This window comes from Pongo abelii, chromosome 15 (assembly GCF_028885655.2).
Source record: "Pongo abelii isolate AG06213 chromosome 15, NHGRI_mPonAbe1-v2.0_pri, whole genome shotgun sequence".
NCBI lineage: Eukaryota > Metazoa > Chordata > Mammalia > Primates > Hominidae > Pongo > Pongo abelii.
Window position 1 is genome coordinate 93,846,627 of NC_072000.2, and position 19,947 is coordinate 93,866,573.

Below are 19,947 nucleotides of genomic sequence, written 5' to 3' on the forward strand. Positions count from 1 at the left end.
TGGTACTAACCGATTCTCCACCAGTTTATCCAAGACTGATCCAGGAGAGAGTGTGTCAATACACCAGGTCCAACAACACAGGGAAAATCCATTAAACCTGAACTGATGAGTAATTTGGACCTTTCGGTAGCTGCTATTTCCTGCCCCTTGTTCACCTGGGAAACTATGTATCGCTGTGAGATAAGGATAAACTGTGGTATTTGGGGTGGAGGGTGCCGTGGGAGGGGTAGGCAAAGGCAATTAAGTCTCATCAGCTTCCAGCAGGAATAAAGACTGAGGAATGGGCTTAAACTTCTTGCTCTCGGACGTGTGCATGTCACAAACACACACCTTTTTGTACCAGAGTCCTAGTGTTAGGTAAAAGTCCACCTGTTCAGAGGCCATCTGACTGCACTTTTGGAGTGAAATAATGCCCTTTCCAAAAGCCTCTCCCCTCGTTCACCATGAGCTGATACATCTGTCATATTGACTGGGCCAATCTGAATGCCATTCTCCTTCAAGAGATCCCAACTTCAAAGCAGCCCTTCCTCCTCAGACTCCCAGCAGATGCCCCTGCTCGGACCCCCAACTGCTCCTCTGAACCGAATTCTGCCCAATTAAACCAAAATGCTCTCGCATGTACTATGCTGACACCACCACTGAGGGAGCTATGAGCTTTGAGCATAGTTGAGTTTGGGCTCAAATGACTTGATCTCTGGTTAATGCTCAAATATCCGTTTTGGGAGTTCATATGCACACACCAGAGTGAGACAGAAATCAACATGGACACATAAACCACATAAACATATTCACTAGAGGGAAACAGCACAGTGTCGTATTTTCCACAGTGATTAAGAGTCGCCCTCTGCCTTCGCAGGGGGTTGGGTCCGCCACATTTCCACCAAGAGATAAACCTGAGTGACCTAGAGTGCTAAAGACCGATGCCTGTTTATCTTTTCAAATGCTATCCCCCCACTCCTTAAACCAGGAAGAAAGTCTTCATTGCTGGTGTATCTCTAACACGTGCTAATCTTCTTTTTACTAAGAAGGATAAGCCACTGTCTTCGGCCCTGTAGTGAATGGTAGTAAGGCACCAAGAGGGAGAATAGAGGAGGAGGCAAGAATGACACCCAGGAGAAGGGGCAAGAGAACCCCAGGCAAGGAGGCTCTGGGATCTGGGTTTCACCCAGCAATAAAATTTCAAAAATAGTTTTGGGGACAGGCGTACATGGCCAACTTTTTGTTTTGCCAAGTAAGGATATTGAACTCACTATCTTGAGCTTATTTTTCTCATTTTGCCTTAGACTAGGGGAACGCTCATGTTTGAATACCTACTTGTGCATATCTGTGTACTGTCTGTGTCCCCCACCCCCTTAGACTAAGCCCAAGCACGGCACCTCAGAATTGCCTCTGCCTCCCACACAGAAGCTCCCTAGGGTCCAGAAACTGCTGAAATAGACCACACTGGATCCCAGATCTGAGGAGTATTCCATATTTCTCCTTTCACTTGAGAATGTTTTACACTTCCCTATCTTCCTATCTTCCTTCAGAGAATTTCTGTGAAACATCTTTTCTAGGGTGTTATAAAGCCATCTTAAAAAAAAAGAAATCAACACTTTCTCCCCAGGAGTCACTTCAACCCTTGATAAGAAAGTAGTTTATGTGCTTCTGAAGGAAATGAATTCTAACTAAAAGGGCATTCCCACTTTCGGCCTGGGGGCCTGAGCCGCAACAGCCAAGAACACAGCTGCAAAGAGTGCCAAGGCCTTCTTCCATGGGCAGAGCAGCCAAGGGGCAAAGACTTTCCAAGCCTTCGTCTTGAGAATACACCACGGCCAGCCAGGATGACTGGGCTGAAGGGAACCAACTTGAAGGCTCTGGGCCAGACCCAGGGCTTTCAGCAACAAATAAGGATTTAGACCAGCTTAATTTCTGAATTCTTGGAAGACAAAGACCATGTATATTGAAGTGGCCGGCACGATGCCTATTTGCCATGTGTAAATAGGCATTGAGTCAATTTTTTATGGCAATCGTGATAATGTTGATGAGAACAACGGGAGAAAAAAAAAATAACCAAAGTCCTTTATCCCTTGAGAGGAGACTGGATCTGGCCTCATGACCCTTCACAGGTTATACCAAGAGCTTCCACAAGGCCTTCGACGCTGATATAGTTTGAATATTTGTCCCCACCCAAATCTCAGGTTGAAATGTAATCGCCAATGTTGGAGGTGGGGCCTGGTGGAGGTGTCTGGGTCATGGGGGAGGAGCCCTCATGAGTGGCTTGGGTCATCCCCTTGGTGATAGGTGTGTTCTCACTCTGAGTTCACATAAGGTCTAGTTGTTTGAAAGTGTGTGGCACCTCCCCTCACCTCTTGCTCCCATTCTCTCCATGTGACGTGCCTGCCCCCACCTTGCCTTCTGCCATGACTGGAAACTTCCTGAGGCCTCCTCAGAAGCAGATGCCACTACACTTCCTGTACAGCCTGCAGAACCATGAGCCAATTCAACCTCTTTTCTTATCAATTACCCAGTCTCAGGTGTTTCTTTATAGCAGTGCAAGAATGGACTAATACAAACAAGGGCTGTTTGTTGAATAAACAATGAATGAATTCTCATATTCATCTTATCTTTCAGTACACAAAAACAACTGGTTTAGAAATCTTTTAGATTAATTCTCACTTAAATAAAATATATCTTTTAATCTTACTTCCAATTATCAGTCAGGATCGTACATTCTTGGGTAATAAGAACCATAACAGTAATTTTAAGAGCTGCCATAGAAAGAGTGTTTACTATCTTCCAAGTACTGGGCCAAGTACTTTATGAGAATGATTTTATTTAATTACCACAACATCGGCTGAGCACAGCGGCTCACATGTATAATCCCAGCACTTTTGGAGGCCGAGGCAGGCGGATCACTTGAGGTCAGGAGTTTGAGACCAGGCTGGCCAACATGGTGAAACCCTGTCTCTATTGAAAGTACAAAAATTAGCTAGGCATGGTGATGCACGCCTGTAATCCCAGCTACTCGGGAGGCTGAGGCACGAGAATCGCTTCAATCCAGGAGGCGGAGGTTGCAGTGAGCCAAGATCAAGCCATTGCACTCCAGCCTGGGTGAGACAGCGAGACTCCATCTCAAAAAAAAAAATTACCACAACACCTCTACAAGATAAATATCCCTATCACTATTTCACAGATGGGGAAATGGAGGTTCAGACAGCTTACATTATTTTCTCAGAATGCACTCCTCAGAAACCCCATTCCAATCATGCAGCTGAAAGAGGAAGGACTGGAGCTGAAACTGTGGCTGACAGCCTCACCCTGGCATCCACTGCCTCAGCCCGAAGATCTTGGGTCACTTCATTAAAACCCACCCTGCCATAAGCTACAGCTTTTAAGGTACACACACTTTAACTGGAACTGCTGAAAACCCAGGCCAGTCCTATTTCCTGGAAGCCTGTGTTGTTTTCATTCAGTTTTAAAGCCTGTTCAGCCTTTATACCCTCTCTCTCGGGAGCCCTAACTTCAGCCCCCCAGGCCTTGGCACCACTGCAGCAAAGGACCCTGTTGCAAAGTCATTCTGCTGGATTAGACAAACCCATTTCTCTCAGGATAGTTAGTGCAATTCCAAAATGGCTCATGATGGGCCAAAACTCTCAACTTGTTTTAAATAAAGCAAGCTCTCCAGAATCCCAGAGCTGTAGTCGGTGGTGGCGGTGTGATGAACGCTGGTGTGAAGCTGTCCTCCCTTTCTGCAGATGTCTTTCTCTGTGCTCTCTGTGGTCCTTAGTTTCTCTGTATTCAGAATATAAACTCTTACCTATCTCACAGAAATGACTGTAACAACCAAGTGGGACAGCACAAATACTTTCTGAAAAACATTAAATGCCTTCTACAACTGAGATGTTAACATCAGACTTTTCCAATAGGACAGGTTATGGAAAATTCAACTAGGCATTTAGAAGGCCAAAGCATGGATCCAAAAACTCTCTCTGATACATATATGGTGATTTCCATTTAATTAACTGTTTCCGGGGAGCACCTAAAGCCATTATCAAAGGTGCTAACTGGGCAGCCGATGGGAAAACTCTTAATAGGTCTATGAGTCAGTCTTTTGGAAAGTTTCCGTCTTGTGTTTTAATATTCGGGCTCCATTTATGACTCAAGCATAACTTTCCTTGGTATTAAGTAACAAGGAACTGAGATTAATTGCCCAATTTTTAACTACATTTGGTCTGTTTGCATCCCATGTTGTAAGCACCCTACTGGGGCTGTAAGAACAAGGTATTTGTCACTGACTATTGTGAAAAAGCTTGGGTGTCTGAACACTTTATGATCAGTAAAATACAGGATTCTAGCCTCCTAAGAGGCGGGCGGATCATGCAGTCAGGAGATCAAGACCATCCTGGCTAAATGGTGAAACCCCATCTCTACTAAAAATACAAAAAAATTAGCCGGCCATGGTGGCGGGCACCTGTAGTCCCAGCTACTCGGGAGGCTGAAGCAGGAGAATCGCTTCAACTCAGGAGGCGGAGGTTGCAGTGAGCCGAGACTGTGCCATTTTACTCCAGCCTGGGCAAGAAGAGCAAAACTCTATCTCAAAAAAAAAAAAAAATGGTTTGAGAACATCACAGGAAACCATGCTGAACTCAGTGTTGACTTTTACACCCTATAACCTGGCCAGCTGGCTCTGTGTCTCGAAGCACCAGACTCCATTTTGAACATGGATTTCTTTTTTCCTTTCCCGAGTCTCTCATTTTCTCCATTGTATTCATTCAGAGGGAAAAAAAAAGACCTCATAAATGTCATTTCATATTCCAAGCAATTTGCTATAGGCAACTACACCATTACTTTGTACAAATAAATTTACATAAATCATTATTAGAATGTTTTATCTTGGCAACATTATTTGGTTCCCAGAACACAAATTAAATGCATGCTTAAAGCAGAATATTTTAAAGTTATTCCTATATTGTTTATGAGACAGGATTAGAAATTTCCATCTAATTTTTCTTTCATAATGGAATTCCTTTAGTTTTCTTTGTACGTTTAGAAACCATATGTATAATTTTCTGGGGGGTTTCTTGAAGCAAGCCATGCAGTGGATGACTGTGCCATGTTTCGTTCATTTTTCAGCTGCTGTTCCCTTTGATTTTGTGGGTTTGGTTTTGAACACTGATTAGGAAAGCCAGGAACCAGGGGAATTGCAATACAGACTCCTAAGTAGATGGCTTTTTATTTGATAATATTCTGCACATAAACTGCTCTTTGATTGTGGTTAAGCTTTATTTATTTATTTTTTTAAAAAAACAAATGTGTAAATAAACTCCCTGCACTCAGTTTCTCCTGGCTGTTTGGGTTGGGAAGGGGCCTGTTTGGATTCTCTGCACAGCACATGGCAAGTCTTCACTGGCTGAGGTTTTACTCCACCCTAGATTTCAAAACAAAATCTTTTCCATGTAAAATGCAGCGCCCAGTTTTAAAACAAGCTGCACTTGTCAACATCAGGGTAGGGAGTGGTGGCAGGGGACCGGACGGGTAGTCAGGAGACACGCACGTCAGTGAGGCCTGCTGTTGCTGGCTCTGGAAAACGACGTAGTGACTTCCCGGCTCGTCTTCTCATTGGTGTCATAAAGGGCTGGACTCCTGGCTCACGGCTGGAACTTTCTACCAGTATGTGGTCTGAGAACAGATTCCAGGGCCACTGTCAGGGAAGTGGGGCCCCATGAGGTCAAGGGTGCAATACTCAAAAACGGGGAGTGAGGCAGCCCCGTGGAGGGCTTAAGAACACAGATTCCAATAGTCAGGGTTCAAACCAACACACCAAATCAACCACTTGCTACCTGTGTGACTGAATAATTCAAACCTTTCTGCATCTCTGTTGCCTCATCTGAAAATGAAGAGATAATGCATACATACCTAGCAGTCTTATTTTGGGGATTAAATGAAGCAACACAACAAAAAGCTGAGAAGAGTGTCTGACTCTTAGAAGAGGCTCAATAAACAGTAGCTAACATTAATCTTAAAGGATCACCAGTGGAGTCAAGCTAGGGCGATCATATCATTTATGGTCTAAACCAGGCAGGATATTTCTGGGTGTGAAAGGGAAGACTGTATGGTAATTACATTGGGTCAACTGGCGTATGCTAGGACAGTCCTAGGCATACTGGGACTTGTGTGACCCTACACCTAGCCCACACCATTCAAGACTCAATTAAGAAATTTAATTTTTGCTTACAATTATATATGATATATTTTACAATTTGTTACTCCTTTTAAAGTTCTTTCATACACTTTTTTGAACTTTTCTTAAAATGTGTGAAAACATTTTAGGACTGAATTAATTACCCCTTAATAATAAGCAAACAAAGGCACAAAAAAAGTATAGACTTTCCCCTAGTGACCCAGTGTTGCTGAGCAGTGGGGGACAATATCCCATGAGCTCCTCCATACTTCCCGGCCTCCTGCCAGAGAGACAGGGTCATGTGACTAGTCCTGACCAATGGCCTGTCATCTCTAGTCTCAAGCACTGAAGAGTGTGTGTGCAGCCAGGCACATTGGCTCACACCTGTAATCCCAGCACTTTGGGAGGTCAAAGGGGGAGGATTGCTTAAGCCCAGAAGTTTGAGACCAGCTTGAACAACATAGCAAGACCCTGACTCTACATAAAATTTTAAAAATGGGACTACAGCATGCCTGTAGCCCCAGCTACTCAGGAAGCTCAGACAGGAGAATCCCTTGAGCCCAGGAGTTCAAGGCTGCAGTGAGCCATGATCACGCCACTGCACTCTAGCTGGAGCAACAGAGCAAAACCCTGTCTAAAAAAATGAATGGAGCTGGGCATGGTGGCTCACACCTATAATCCCAGCACTTTGGGAGGCTGAGGCGGGTGGATCACTTGAGGCCAGGAGTTCAAGACCAGCCTGGCCAACATGGCGAAACCCTGTCTCTACTAAAAAATAAAGAAATTAGCTGGGCATGGTGGCGCGTGTCTGTAATCCCAGCTACTCAGGAGGCTCAGATGGGAGGATCCCTTGAGCCCAGGAGTTCAAGGCTACAGTGAGCCATAATCACACCACTGCACTCTAGCTGGAGCAACAGAGCAAAACCCTGTCTAAAAAAATGAATGGAGCTGGGCATGGTGGCTCACACCTATAATCCCAGCACTTTGGGAGACCAAGGTGGATGGATCACTTGAGGCCAGGAGTTCAAGACCAGCCTGGCCAACATGGCAAAACCCCATCTCTACTAAAAATACAAAAATTAGCCAGGTACGGTGGCACACTTCTGTAATCCCAGCTACTCGGGGGGCTGAGGCAGGAGAATCGCTTGAACCCAGGAGGTGGAGGTTGCAGAGACCCAAGATCGCGCCATTGCACTCTAGCCTGGGAGGCAGAGTGGGACTCCGTCTCAAAAAAGAAAAAAGAACGGGTGTATATTCTCAACTCTCCTTCACATGTTGCAGCAGCCAGGAAGCCATGTTTTGAGATGTAGATATCACAAGATGGAAGAGGCCTGGGACCTCAAAATACTGGATGCAAGAGAGCTACACTGGCCCAATCCCAACTCTGGGCAAATAAAACATAAGCTTTTGTTGTACTAAGCCCCTGAGATGTGGGGTGTACTTTTTTTAAGACGGAGTCTCACTCTGTCACCCAGGTTGGAATGCAATAGCGTGATCTCGGCTCACTGCAACCTCCGCCTCCCGGGTTCAAGTGATTCTCCTGCCTCAGCCTCCCGAGTTGCTGGGATTACAGGCACCCACCATCACACCCAGCTAATTTTTGTATTTTTGTACAGATGGGGTTTCACCATGTTGGCCAAGCTGGTCTTGAACTCTTGAACTCAGGTGATCCGCCTGCCTCGGCCTCCCAAGGTGCTGGGATTACAGGCGTGAGCCACTGCACCCGGCCTGCGTATACTTTTTACCCTGATATACTACTGCCTGCCCTGGCTCAGCCGGTTAGTAAGATTAGAACCCACATCTTTTACTATAGTTTTCATTCAACAGTATCATAAAATGCTACCAGATTGGGAAAAAGCATTGCCAAGATTAAATGCCATAGCTTACTCATGGTAAGCCTTCAAAGCTTACTTGATTTAAAACAAAATATTTATTTGGTTTAAAATAAAATTGTTCACACCCAGAGCCAAGTAAAAAGAAAAAAGTTCCAAAATGCAAGGTTTGTTTTAATTTGGTGCTGATTTATTCCAACATTTAGGTTAATCCAAGAAGTCTGGATGCTTCATCTTACAGACAACCCTAAGATGAAATGGCCTCATGTTGCATCTAGGTTTTATTTTAAGTTAAAGAGATGAATGGAAATATCCAACTAGAGTGTGACCAATTCGCTATCTCACTCCAGAAAATCCCCCCTTCTGCTCTTTCCTATTCTAATCCTACTCATCCTTTCAACCTATTTTCTTAATGGGGAGAAAGCTCCACACATCAAATTTCGCAAACACTTACGTCACACAATTGCCTAGGCCAGGAGTTGGTAAGCTTTTTCCGTAAAAGACCATAGGGTAAATATTTCACGGTTTCCATTGCACTTATTTAACTCTGCCATTGTAAGGGCAACAACTGCCATAGATAATCCAGAAATGAACAAACATGGCTCTGTTTCAATAACATTTTATTTAGGGACACTGAAATTTGCATTCCATATACATTTCATGAGGCACAAAATTTTATTCTTTTAATTTTTCCCAACCACTGAAAAATGTGAGAACCATTCTTAGTACATTGGCGGTGCACAGACAGGCGGCAGGCAGTACTTGGCCCCTGGGCCGACTGTGGTTTACCAACCCCTGGCCTGGGCTTAGGAGGGGTGGCAACAATCTATTAGGCAATTTCTGCAGTGGGAGGAGAACACAAATACTGCTATTCTAGTTCTTCCACTTCCTGGTGGCTGGTGATCCCAGGCTATGATTCCAGAAGGCCCAAGCTTCTGCACACCTGCGTGCAGGAAGGCAGGTGGTGTGTGGCTAGGGAGGACCCAACAGGGAGCGAGTGGGGTCTCCGCTGGCAACTCTCAGTAGCATCTTTAAGACCCAGGACAGGCCAGGTGCAGTGGCTCATGCCTGTAATCCCAGCACTTTGGAGAATGTGCCTTGGGAGGCCAAGGCAGGAGGATCACTTGAGGTCAGGAGTTAGAGACCAGCCTGGCCAATATGGGGAAACACCATCTCTACTAAAAATACAAAAATTAGCCGGGCGTGGTGGCGGATGTCTGTAGCCCCAGCTACTCAGGAGGCTGAGGCAGGAGAACAGCTTGAACCTGGGAGGCGGAGGTTACAGTGAGCAGGGATGGTGCCACTGCACTCTAGCCTAGGTGACAGAGCAAGACTCTCTCAAAAAAAAAAAAAAGACCCAGGGCAGTGAAAGCCACCACTGCTTCCACCAGCTTAACAAAGGGCAGACCTGAGGGAGAGTGAGGGGTGGACAGGATCCACTGCACCATACCCAAATTAATCAGGGCCCTTGGCTCTCATCCCTGACTACAGCCCCAGCCCACCCCCTTGAGACCCTCCCTGAATTCTGGCTTTCAGAACTCTCTGGATGAGCTCCCAGCCTTACTTTATAAATGCGTGTTCTTAACTTATGCTTCCTCCCCTGCAGCTCCACTTCTCAGAATCACCCCTTGTGAATCGCCAGCAACTGACCTCACAGAGCTCATCCCAGGGCCCTGACAAGCCCCAAAGGCTAGACAGAGCTTGGAGGGGAGATGGCAGGTGTGTGAGAGAAGAGTAAATAATCAGGTAGACAGGCAGAGGCAGGGTGTGGACAGGCCCAGAGAAGCAGAAAAGATCAGCAAAGCAGTGGCCAAGCCGGGAGGCGGGGGGTGGGCAACAGAAACCACTGTCCCAGTAGGACAGTGCCAGCCGAAGCCCCTCTGCAACGGGAAGGTGGAGTTTCCCCAACGGGCTCCACTTCAGGATCCTTAAGGGACCCCTGACGGGGAGTCTGGTTCTGGGTGGGGCAGAAGATCTGGGTCCTCTAGACCTTCTGATCGAGGCAGTCAGGCCCTCACTGCCTGGGCTCATGGTGGGTTCATTCCTGTCTTCCCCTCAAGGCTCAATGCCACGCCTCTTCCTTCTGCCTGGCCAAACGATCCACAGTGACAAAGCCCAACTGAGGCCCTCCCTGGTCCATGAATTCTTCCCTAATTATTTCAATCCCAAACCTCAAAGCTTCTCCATTTTCTGAACCAAGGAACTACCGCTAGCTCATAGCCCTGGCCCTATGCTCAGCACCACCTGCCATTTTCTTATGAGTGAGTCAACTCTGCCTAAACTGTGGGCTCCCTGAGGATAGGAGCCAGACTTCTACTTTTTCATCCCCACCTGTCCCAAGAACACACAACAGATACTCAACACTTATTGAACTCAACTAAAAGTACAACATTAGAAAGATTAATACAATTAAAGTAAAACATGAGACTGTGGCAACAAAAATAATTTAGAAGCTAATTTCTATGTGAAAATTCCCAGCAATGTTCCGGTGGCTTTGTATTTTTACGACTCACACCAGAATTTTAAATAAAGATGTGATTCAATGTTTTTAATCATCTTAATGCCTAAATTGGATTGACGACATTGTCAAGTCTGATCAGCTGCATAAATTGATCATTAAGAAGATTGGGGGGAGGCGGGGGAGGATACCAGTTGATGGAGAAATAATCAATTTGGCATTTGCATTTAAATATAGCTTTGGCATTTCATGTATTCAATGCAATCTACGTAAAGCATGGCGAGCTGGGGAAGGCAGTGTGATTACCTGAGTCGGAATGGGTCCAGGAAACCGAGGTCAGCATTGCTCCCGTCACAGAAAGGACAGAGGGGCCTCCATAATCACGAGAAGGCTGGTCTTCTAGAGGCTGCTGGAGAGGAGCAGTAGGAAGTCAGAATTAAGCAGAAGCAGCAGAGAGAGCCCTTGCAACCACAATGGATGTCATCTCTGGCCTGACTCTAGAAAATGACGCACTTCAGTGAAAAAGCCAATTGTAACAGTACCTCTTTATTTCTTGGATCGTTATTAAAAGACTGGATCTTTGACGATGGAGTGTTTTTGAAACTGTCTCATGGGGCATAAGAAGATCCAGAAATTTGAAAATACATGCCATCTCAATGTGAGATTATTTTATTTTGCTACAACTGCCATTGAAACATTTGTGAGATCATTTTATGTACTACAGCTGCTACTCAAACACTTGTCTACATAAAGGAAAAACATCAGAGCACCCACAAGCGCTCAAGGCCAGCATTCCACCCCATGGACCAGCCTTGATCCACTGGGTAGACCAAGTGTACAGGCTGCAAAGTCAACGACTCTATTTTATTGTTGTAAAATGAAATGTCTCTGGCTCTACTCCTCACTAAATGGGCTGCAAGTTATCAGGCCACGGTTAAACAATAATCTTGCAAAATAGGAAAGTTGGTACATGAGACAGATTGCATAATAATCTCTGAAGAAGATATCTTTTTAACCGGGGCCTCAAGGATAACAAATCAACGAACTCTCTAATGAAAAGAATGGTATTAACCTACGTGCTGTAGTCTGAGAATGTTAGGAGTATATTAATTAGATCGGCGGTTCCCAAACTGTGGGTCTTGGAATAGCAGCATCAATATTGACTGACAGTTCGTTGGAAATGCAAATTCTTGGCCCCTACCTGATATCTACTGAGTCAGAATATATTATCCAGAAATAGGGCCCAGAAATCTGTGTTTTAACAAGCCCTCCAAGTAATTCTGATATACCTTAGATCATTAATTTATCCACCCATACAAAGACATTCTGTTGTAAAATAAAATCACCCTACTCTACTTTGTGTTTAAGCTCCTATAAGGACAAAGCATAGAGTTAGGGATCGCATCACGGAGGGATGAAGAGTCAGAGGTGATAAAGAACCGGCCCTCGAGAAACATATTGTCCACTATGGAAAATAAGACCTATACACAAGCAACTCAAATACTGGCAGACCGTGTTATTTCTTCTAACGGCTGGAGAGTGTCAAGACAAAGGAGACATTTGTTTCCGCTTGGGGTGAGGAGTGGGGGGTGCCACGAAAGGAAGGCATCACGAAGACGATAATAATGGCCTTGAGATTAGGACAGAATTTTAACAACAACAAAAACCAGACAGCAACCGAAGCAAAGGCCCAGAGGTTGGACAGTGTGAGGGCTATTCGGGGGCACAGGGTAACCAGGTCTGGCTGATACATGGGAAACTTGAAGGTGATCTGAGTGAGACAAGGTTACTTAACTTCCTACTTCCAAGTGCAGACAGGTAAGAGCTAGGGGCTCTTCTTTTTTTTTTTTTTTTTTTTTTTTTTGAGACAGTCTCTCTCTGTTGCCCAGACTAGAGTGCAGTGGCACAATCTCAGCTCACTGCAACCTCTGCCTCCCAGATTCAAGCGATTCTCCTGCCTCAGCCTCCCCAGTAGCTGGGATCACAGGAGCCCGCCACCACACCGGGCTAATTTTTGTATTTTTAGTACAGACAGGGTTTCGCCATGTTGGTCAGGCTGGGGGCTCCTCTTTTTCATTAAAGACCACCGAGCAGGCACCAGTGGCTTATGTTTAATTAATGTCTGGGCCAGGCATGGTGACTCATGCCTGTAATCCCAGCACTTTGGGAGGCCGAGGGGGGCACATCGCTTGAGCCCAGGAGTTCAAAACCAGCCTGGGCAACAAGGCAAAACCCCATCTCTATAAAAAATACAAAACAAAACAAAAAAAATAGTTGTGGTAGTACACGCCTGTAGTCCCAGCCACCTAGAAGGCTGAAGAGGGAGGAGCATCTGAACTTAGAGGTCAAGACTGCAGTGAGCCATGATGGTGCCACTGCCCCATCTCAAAAAAAAAAAAAACAAACTACATCCAGTTTACTTTTCTGTACTTTTGGCAGTGCATTTTTCTAGAGGGAAGAACCGCAAGTGCTTCAAGGATTAACAGCAGAAGATTTGTCCAGGAGGAAGAATGCACACACAAAATTTTAAAGTAGGTACAAGAATCTGGAAGTCGCAGTCGCCTCGGGCCATTCTGCAAAGGGGCAAAATGTTACCGCGCCTCCACAGCCCCTGAGGACATCTCTGGTTTTACCTTTAAAAAAAAATTGTCACTCAAGTTGAGAGGGGTATGACTCAGTCACTAAAACAGTTAAATTAATACATCTCCAATTAGAGGAAAAAATGCTTTTCATGATCAAGTTGGTATGGCTTTGCTTCTAGAAAATGGACATAAATAGAAGGTTTTATTTCCTGATGTTGGTAGGTGAACAAGGGGGTACTGAAAATGTTTTTCATGTCACACCAAGGCTCGGATTGAAATGAAGCCGGATTCAGAATTGGCAGTCTCTGCTTACCCATGCCAGCTTTGCCATTCAACTTTCTGAGTCATTATGGACAAGGCACTAAACCCCCTGAACCTCAGTTTTTCATCTATCAAGAAAAAGAGGCACCAACCTATCCCACCTTCTTGGAAATTTAAGTAAGAAAATAGAAATGAAGTTGCTGTGAAAATTATGAAGTGCCATACTATATAGAGGTGTAGAATTATCCTCCTCATCGAGGTGTTTGGCTACTAATTAACACTTGTTATCCTACTGGCCTTTGAAAATATAAAAGCAACATGTTTCTGATGCCCTTGAGATTCTCTTTTTAAATATTTGCAGATACAGCAGTTCTGAGGAACGAACTTGGCATCAACCAAACCATTCTCCCAAAAAGCATTTCAAGGTAAATCTTTTGCTTGTAATTAAAAAAATTTTTTTATTCCTCTAACCACGATAGAGCATCCAGTTATCTTTTAGCAGCTCCTGGTGAGCACAACTCAGTCTTCAGCAACACCGACATATACGATGGCAATAATTTATCACCTCTGCAGTAGTTTAGTCCCAGATGGACCATTTACTAATTTATTTCCATATGTAACTGGCAGAGAGATTAATCAGGCTTCCAACTCCAAAACCTGAATTGCGCTTTATTCCCTTAACAGGCTAACTCTGGGCAGAAGAGGCACACGTTTACACAGAAACCAAGAGTTCCTCTTAAAAAGCCTGTCAGCCTCAGATGCAAGCCTTACACACGCACGCACACACACACATGCACACACATGCACGCACATCTTTCTTGAGACAGCTTGCTCATATGTCAGCTTGGAGGGCTGGTTCTTTTCTCAGGTCCTCATGGACTCCACACAGGAGCTGTGTCTGATACAACTGCAGGCAGGAGTAAAACGTAATGCCAAATGCAGTAAAGTTGCAGCCACATTCCCCTCCCTGTCTGCAAGGTCGGAAGCTCAGATTTCTGAAAACGAAGAGATCTTTTTGCCATGGTGCTGCGCCCAGCTGGCCCAGCGATGCGGTGCCCAGGTGCTGGGAGGCATGTGCTTGCTTTTTTCCACTCTTTTTAAGGGTTTGAACTTGACTGAATTCAGCAGCTGCCGTGTCCTCAGCGATGGCTAATGAATTGTTAGCTTTGCTCCCGGTTCCCCTGAGCTCAACTCCCAGTCCACTTTTGTTTTTAATTCTATCCCAATGATATCAGCGTTTAGCAAAGAGTGGTGAACGGATTGTTGTTGGATGACGGTGTTTACATATAGAAAGCAAGCCAGACATGGGCAGAAAGCACCAGCTGATCCCTGATGCCTTAAGTGGAAACCAAGGCCATGCCAAGAAGGCCTGGCAGACAGGAGCATGTGGAGGTATTGTCAGCTAAGCTAAGTCCACATACCTGGGGCGCTAACCAACTCTCTCGCTTTGAAGAAGTCACTTGACAGTTCAGGTTTAAAATTCTCTCCCCTATAATATGAATTTAGCTCCCTGAGGTTCCTTCTGGCTCTAAAATCTAGTGATTCTATGAATATGAAAAAGATCAGCCATTCACCTGATTTGTTCCATGAGTTTAGCCGATGACAAACAGCAGGAAGTTTGGAAGCATCTGAAAGTGGCTGAATGGGTCCAGATGCTTTTGGTGCTGTGACAGACACAGCCTTTGGAATCTCAGCAGCCAACAGATTCCTTTTGCTCAAAGAACAGAAGCATCTGACGACTGGTCCACAATGTATATCTTTACAAGGTTTTAAGAATTCAATTAAACACAACAGTTCCATTACAGTATTATTCTAGGTATGGCGAATCCTGCAAAAGTACACACGTCATGGCCCTTGTCTTTAATACGTTTACATATTAGTTAAGGAGATACACTGCTAATCATTTTTGGTTTTTTTGAGATAGCGTTTCACCCTTGTGGCCCACACTGGAGTGCAATGGCGCGATCTTGGCTCACCGCAGCCTCTGCCTCCCGGGTTCAAGCGATTCTTCTGCCTCAGCTGGGATTACAGGCATGCGCCACCATGCCTGGCTAATTTTGTTGTTTTTTTTTTTTTTTTTTTTTTTTTAAGTAGAGACGGGGTTTCTCCACATTGGTGAGGCTGGTCTCGAACTCCCGACCTCAGGTGATCTTCCCGTCTCGGCCTCCCAAAGTGCTGGGATTACAGGCATGAGCCACTGTGCCCGGCCACTGCTAATCTCAATACAATGCAATATGTGCTATAATCATTGACAAAGAAATGGTTAAGTGAATATGGAGGATGGAGAAATCATTTCAATGAAAGGGGGAGATCTGTAAGGTTTTACAGAGGAAGGAGAATTTAAGCTGGGCCTTGCAAAGCAAAGATGGGTCTATAGGCATCCGGACAGAGGTAACGGTGAGAGCAAAGGCCTATGTCTTTCAAGTGTGGTTGGGGCACAGTATTCAGGACCCAAGGACAGGGGCACAGGATGCCCAAGGAAAAGAAGACACGGTGAGATGAGAAGCTGGAAAAGAACTCAAAGTGGAAAGCCCTGGATGCCAACCTTTCATCCTGTGGTCTCTGGGAATCTTCAGACGTTCTGGGCAATGGAGACTCCAGATGAGCTCTGCCTCGGGAGGTTTATTCGGACCATTTTACCACCATTTATGACTGGGAATAAGATCCGTCTGTACCTTCATGTTTCTCTTAGTCATTCCACCTTGCCACTATTTGGGAATCCCTCAAATTTATTTTTTTTTCTAAATCAATTTCCTGGCCCTTTGAATGGAAGCGATTGAGTTTCCTCTAAGTACTGCCAAGATTTCACATTCCAATGACGAGTTCGGCCTAGCGCTTTACATTTAGGTTCATGTGTTTTTCTATTCTTACAAAAGAGTTAAAATAGCATAGACAGGTGTTTTGTTTGGTTTGTTTCTACACTGGAAAATATTTCTGTATGATGAAAAAAATACACAAACGTCCTGACTGTTGGAAGGGCCTGCTCCAGCACTCCCCAAAAAACAAAAGTTGAACTAGTCATCCAAGTAGTTCACTGAAACTTTTTTGATCTCCAGTGTCAGAGTCCCAGGTTATTGAGCCCAGGTTTTCCATGGTCCTTCAAACACAATAACAGAACGTCATGTAAACTCTCTCCTACCAATGCTATTTGGTCCCCTCAGCCTGGGGGGGTCAAGCACATGTGGTATCATGCAGCTTTCACACAGAGAAGTCCAAGGATACATGGGGCACACACCAGGCAAGCCAGGGCATGGGGATGGAGGTCTGCCCTCCCACCCACCCCAAAGATGGGTCTTAAAACTCCACTGAAGTGGGGGGTACAAGTGCGCAGAGCAGCTCATCCTCTGAGAATGGAGCTGCCTTCGGTATGAGCCACCATTAAAAAGTTTCCCAAGGTTCGCACCTATAATCTCAGCACTTTGGGAGGCTGAGGCGAGAGGATGGCTTGAGCCCAGGAGTTTAAGACTAGCCTGGAAAATATAGTGAGGTCTTTTAGTTGGGCATGGTGGTATGTGCCTGTTGTCCTGGCTACTTGGGAAACTGAGGCAGAAGGCTCGCTAGAGCCCAGGAGGCAGAGGTTGCAGTGGGACGAGATAGCACCGCTGCACTCTGGCCTGAGCAACAAAGTGAGACCCTGTCTCAACAAAACAAAATAAAACCAAAAAACAACTCCCATAGAAGATACAAATTTCAATTCCCATCTCTGGATTGCTCAGACTACACATGGGCATATATGGAAAGCTTCAACATTCATTTCATTTATCAACTTATTTAGAAAGGCACATTGTATCTACCCACTGGGGTGTGGTGCATTCCAGGGTTCAAGTCCCTGGTTTATAATCCAAAACCTGTCCTAGCCCTCCACATGCGTGGGTGCTCGGAAGCTCCGAGCCCCTCAGAGGTATTCTCTTAACATCTAATCAAATAATGACTATAAAGAATAATATGCAGTACATACTGTAGATAGTTCCCTGTGCACATAAAAAAATAGTCTCATACAGCCCAAAGAGCTGTCTGCATCGCTTTTTCTAAAAGTCTACCTATGGTCGGAAAACTAACCTTCTTCAAATGAATAGATTAGCTTAAATTACCATGCCATTTTACATTCTCTTCACTGATAAACGAATAATAAAACTATGAGGTAAATGTAGGCTTAAATCGAATAATGGGCATAAATAAAAAAATTTTTGACATTAAAAACTCAGTATAAATTGAACTACAAGATACTTGAAAGCTCCCACAATCATAACGTGCACATTGAAATCCATTAACCTAATACCTAGGCTGCTATTCAAAAGTAGGAGTCTAGCAGGCAAATAAATACTCATTTGAACACTCCTCCTCAATTACTGTACAATTGGGTTGCAAAGTCACACTTAAACAAAGTCTATCATCTTTACTTGGTTGCTCTGTAACCAACACTAAAGTCATATAAGGTTACAATGTGGCAGCATGAGATCAACACAGATACCAGCAAATGGTACTAAAAAGTAGCAGTAAATGTCAAAGACAAACCAGGGTCAGCTTGGAGAGAATAAGATATTTACATAAGCTTTCAGAAAAGACAATGGAGCCCCGATTTCCCCTTAACTGCACACCTAATCAACCTCTCTGCTCCTCACCTGATCATTCTGATATAAAAGCAATTTCTACAGTGATACATTCAAAGACCTTAGTTGCCATAAACTCAGCAGCTGTTAAAGATTCTGTTGCACATTCGATTTGCTTTAAGACTCAGCTATTTCCAACCAAAGCTTTCATTTCTTATCCATCACTACCCCCCTCCAAAAAAAAAAAAAAAAAATAGCTTCATTAACAATATCCTTCTTTGATATGTCATCTGCCAAGGCCATTCTCTTACCTTTGTAACTCACATTTTTTTCATTTGAGGATATTTACCCAAGCAAGGACAATTGTTTGACTGGAATCTTGCAACTTTCAACTTTGCCCAGATTTTGCCGTCGTGCAGAAGGGGAATGCCGCAACCCCCGACACATCGTTCGGTTGAGCTAATACACATCTGAATCCAGAGCTATATTTTAAATTCTTTTACACTTACTTAATATAGTGCATGCCGCCTGTCCACTGATGCGATATCAGAAACCTGCAAGCTACTATTTCTGCAACTGTGTCACTGTAGATAGTCTGAAACATGTACGTAGCTGTTGCCATGGAAACAAACACAGCTAGGGTAGAGTGCCACGCTGTGTTAATTCCTTCACCCATGAACCCCAGGGGAATGCTAACATTCATCTTCTTTCTCCTTTAGTCTCACACTGCTTTAATTTTTTTTAGCATTATCAAATGATGTACTAAATACATATGGTACACCTGAAAATACGGATGGCTGAAATGAGTCATGGTACCAGCCTAGCCTGCCGGCTGTCTGCTTAAGGTGGTGCAGCTCTGCAATGGATCCTTTCCTGAACTTCTCCTGGGAGAAATAAAGAACTTTGTCTTTCTTTTAAAACGGTGTGGGAAGGACAGAAAAGGTGAGCATCTTGTCTCCCCTAAGAAGAACAGTTATCCTGGAATTGCACCAGAATAAAGCTGCTATCAGAAATGTACCTTCTCAGTTCTCTGAAAGGCAGAGGGAGGCCTTGCAAACTTTCTGAAGTGGATCCAAGCTAAGAGTTGTTCTCCCTTCCAAGTAGAGCTGCATTAGCAGGCTATAAACCCAATAGTTTTAATTAGGCAAAAGCATAAACACTTAACAAGGGATTCATCTGTCCCCACTTGGTCTTCATTCCTAAACCCATACAAGAAGGTATTAAAATGAGTGAGTAGGCAATGAGATGGAAATATGCCATTATTCAGAAAGAAATTGTGATTTTCCTGGAATTTGAACATTCTCTTTTTTGCTTCAAGTTTATATCTCTGCCCTTATCAATGCTTGGACCTGTGGAGAAAAGTCAAACTCTTTCACTGCACCTAAAAGCCAAAATGTATGGTTATTGGTGCACTGGGCCACCTTCTCATTATTCAACTGGTAAGCCGCTTTAAATATTGGGGTTATACTCATCACGGTAGACAAAAGTAAGCTGTTCAAAATCTTAATTACATCATATCCCTTGGGCTGGTTAATAATATTCAATCTAGATGAAAATGGCCACGTTTTAGATTTGCATGCTGATGTGTTTCACTTGAATACAATTTTCGCACTAACAATCAATTGTAGGCTTTAAAAGTGCAGCTCTGTGACCCTGAACTGGCATATTTTAAAGAAACCACTACTTTATTTGTGGGGATTATGGCAAAATTAGCCTAGAAAAGATGAGCAAACTTTTCCTGTTATTTTCCTAAATTGAATCGTGCTTGGCTATTTACTATGACAATAATAATAAATTCATTCCTAAAATAAAGCAGAACAGAAAATGGATATATACACACCTTACTGGTTAAAGAAATTCATCACTTTATAAAAGCAATCTCAAAAAGATGTTAGGGTCCAGTAGAAAACCTAGTCTTCAAGTATTAGCAGGGCAGGTAAGGATTACCCTTTAACTAATCACCACCAGTACTCATAAACTTCAGAGGCAGAACCACAGCAATAAAAACTGCAGTCCCTTCTGTTAACTTTACATTTTTGCCTCTTATTTGCTTCAAGTTCAAATCTCTGACATTATCAATGCCCTTACATTCCTCTAGTAT

General features: G+C 44.1%; 1 protein-coding gene across 11 annotated transcripts in view; it reads right to left on the reverse strand.

Moving 5' to 3' along the window:
- The window catches only part of FOXN3 (forkhead box N3), a 459,693-nt gene that overhangs the window by 318,320 nt on the left and 121,426 nt on the right, over positions 1 to 19,947 (reverse strand). For 5 of the 11 annotated variants that reach the window (XM_024232075.3, XM_054530375.2, XM_024232073.3 and 2 more), the window contains exon 2: positions 10,760 to 10,862. The exons of 3 other annotated variants lie outside the window; for them this stretch is intronic. The gene's annotated coding sequence lies outside the window, so the exon portion shown is untranslated. The remainder of the gene's footprint in view (positions 1 to 10,759; positions 10,863 to 19,947) is intronic. 3 more of the 11 variants (XM_063715684.1, XM_063715680.1, XM_054530373.2) reach the window with 1 other exon arrangement.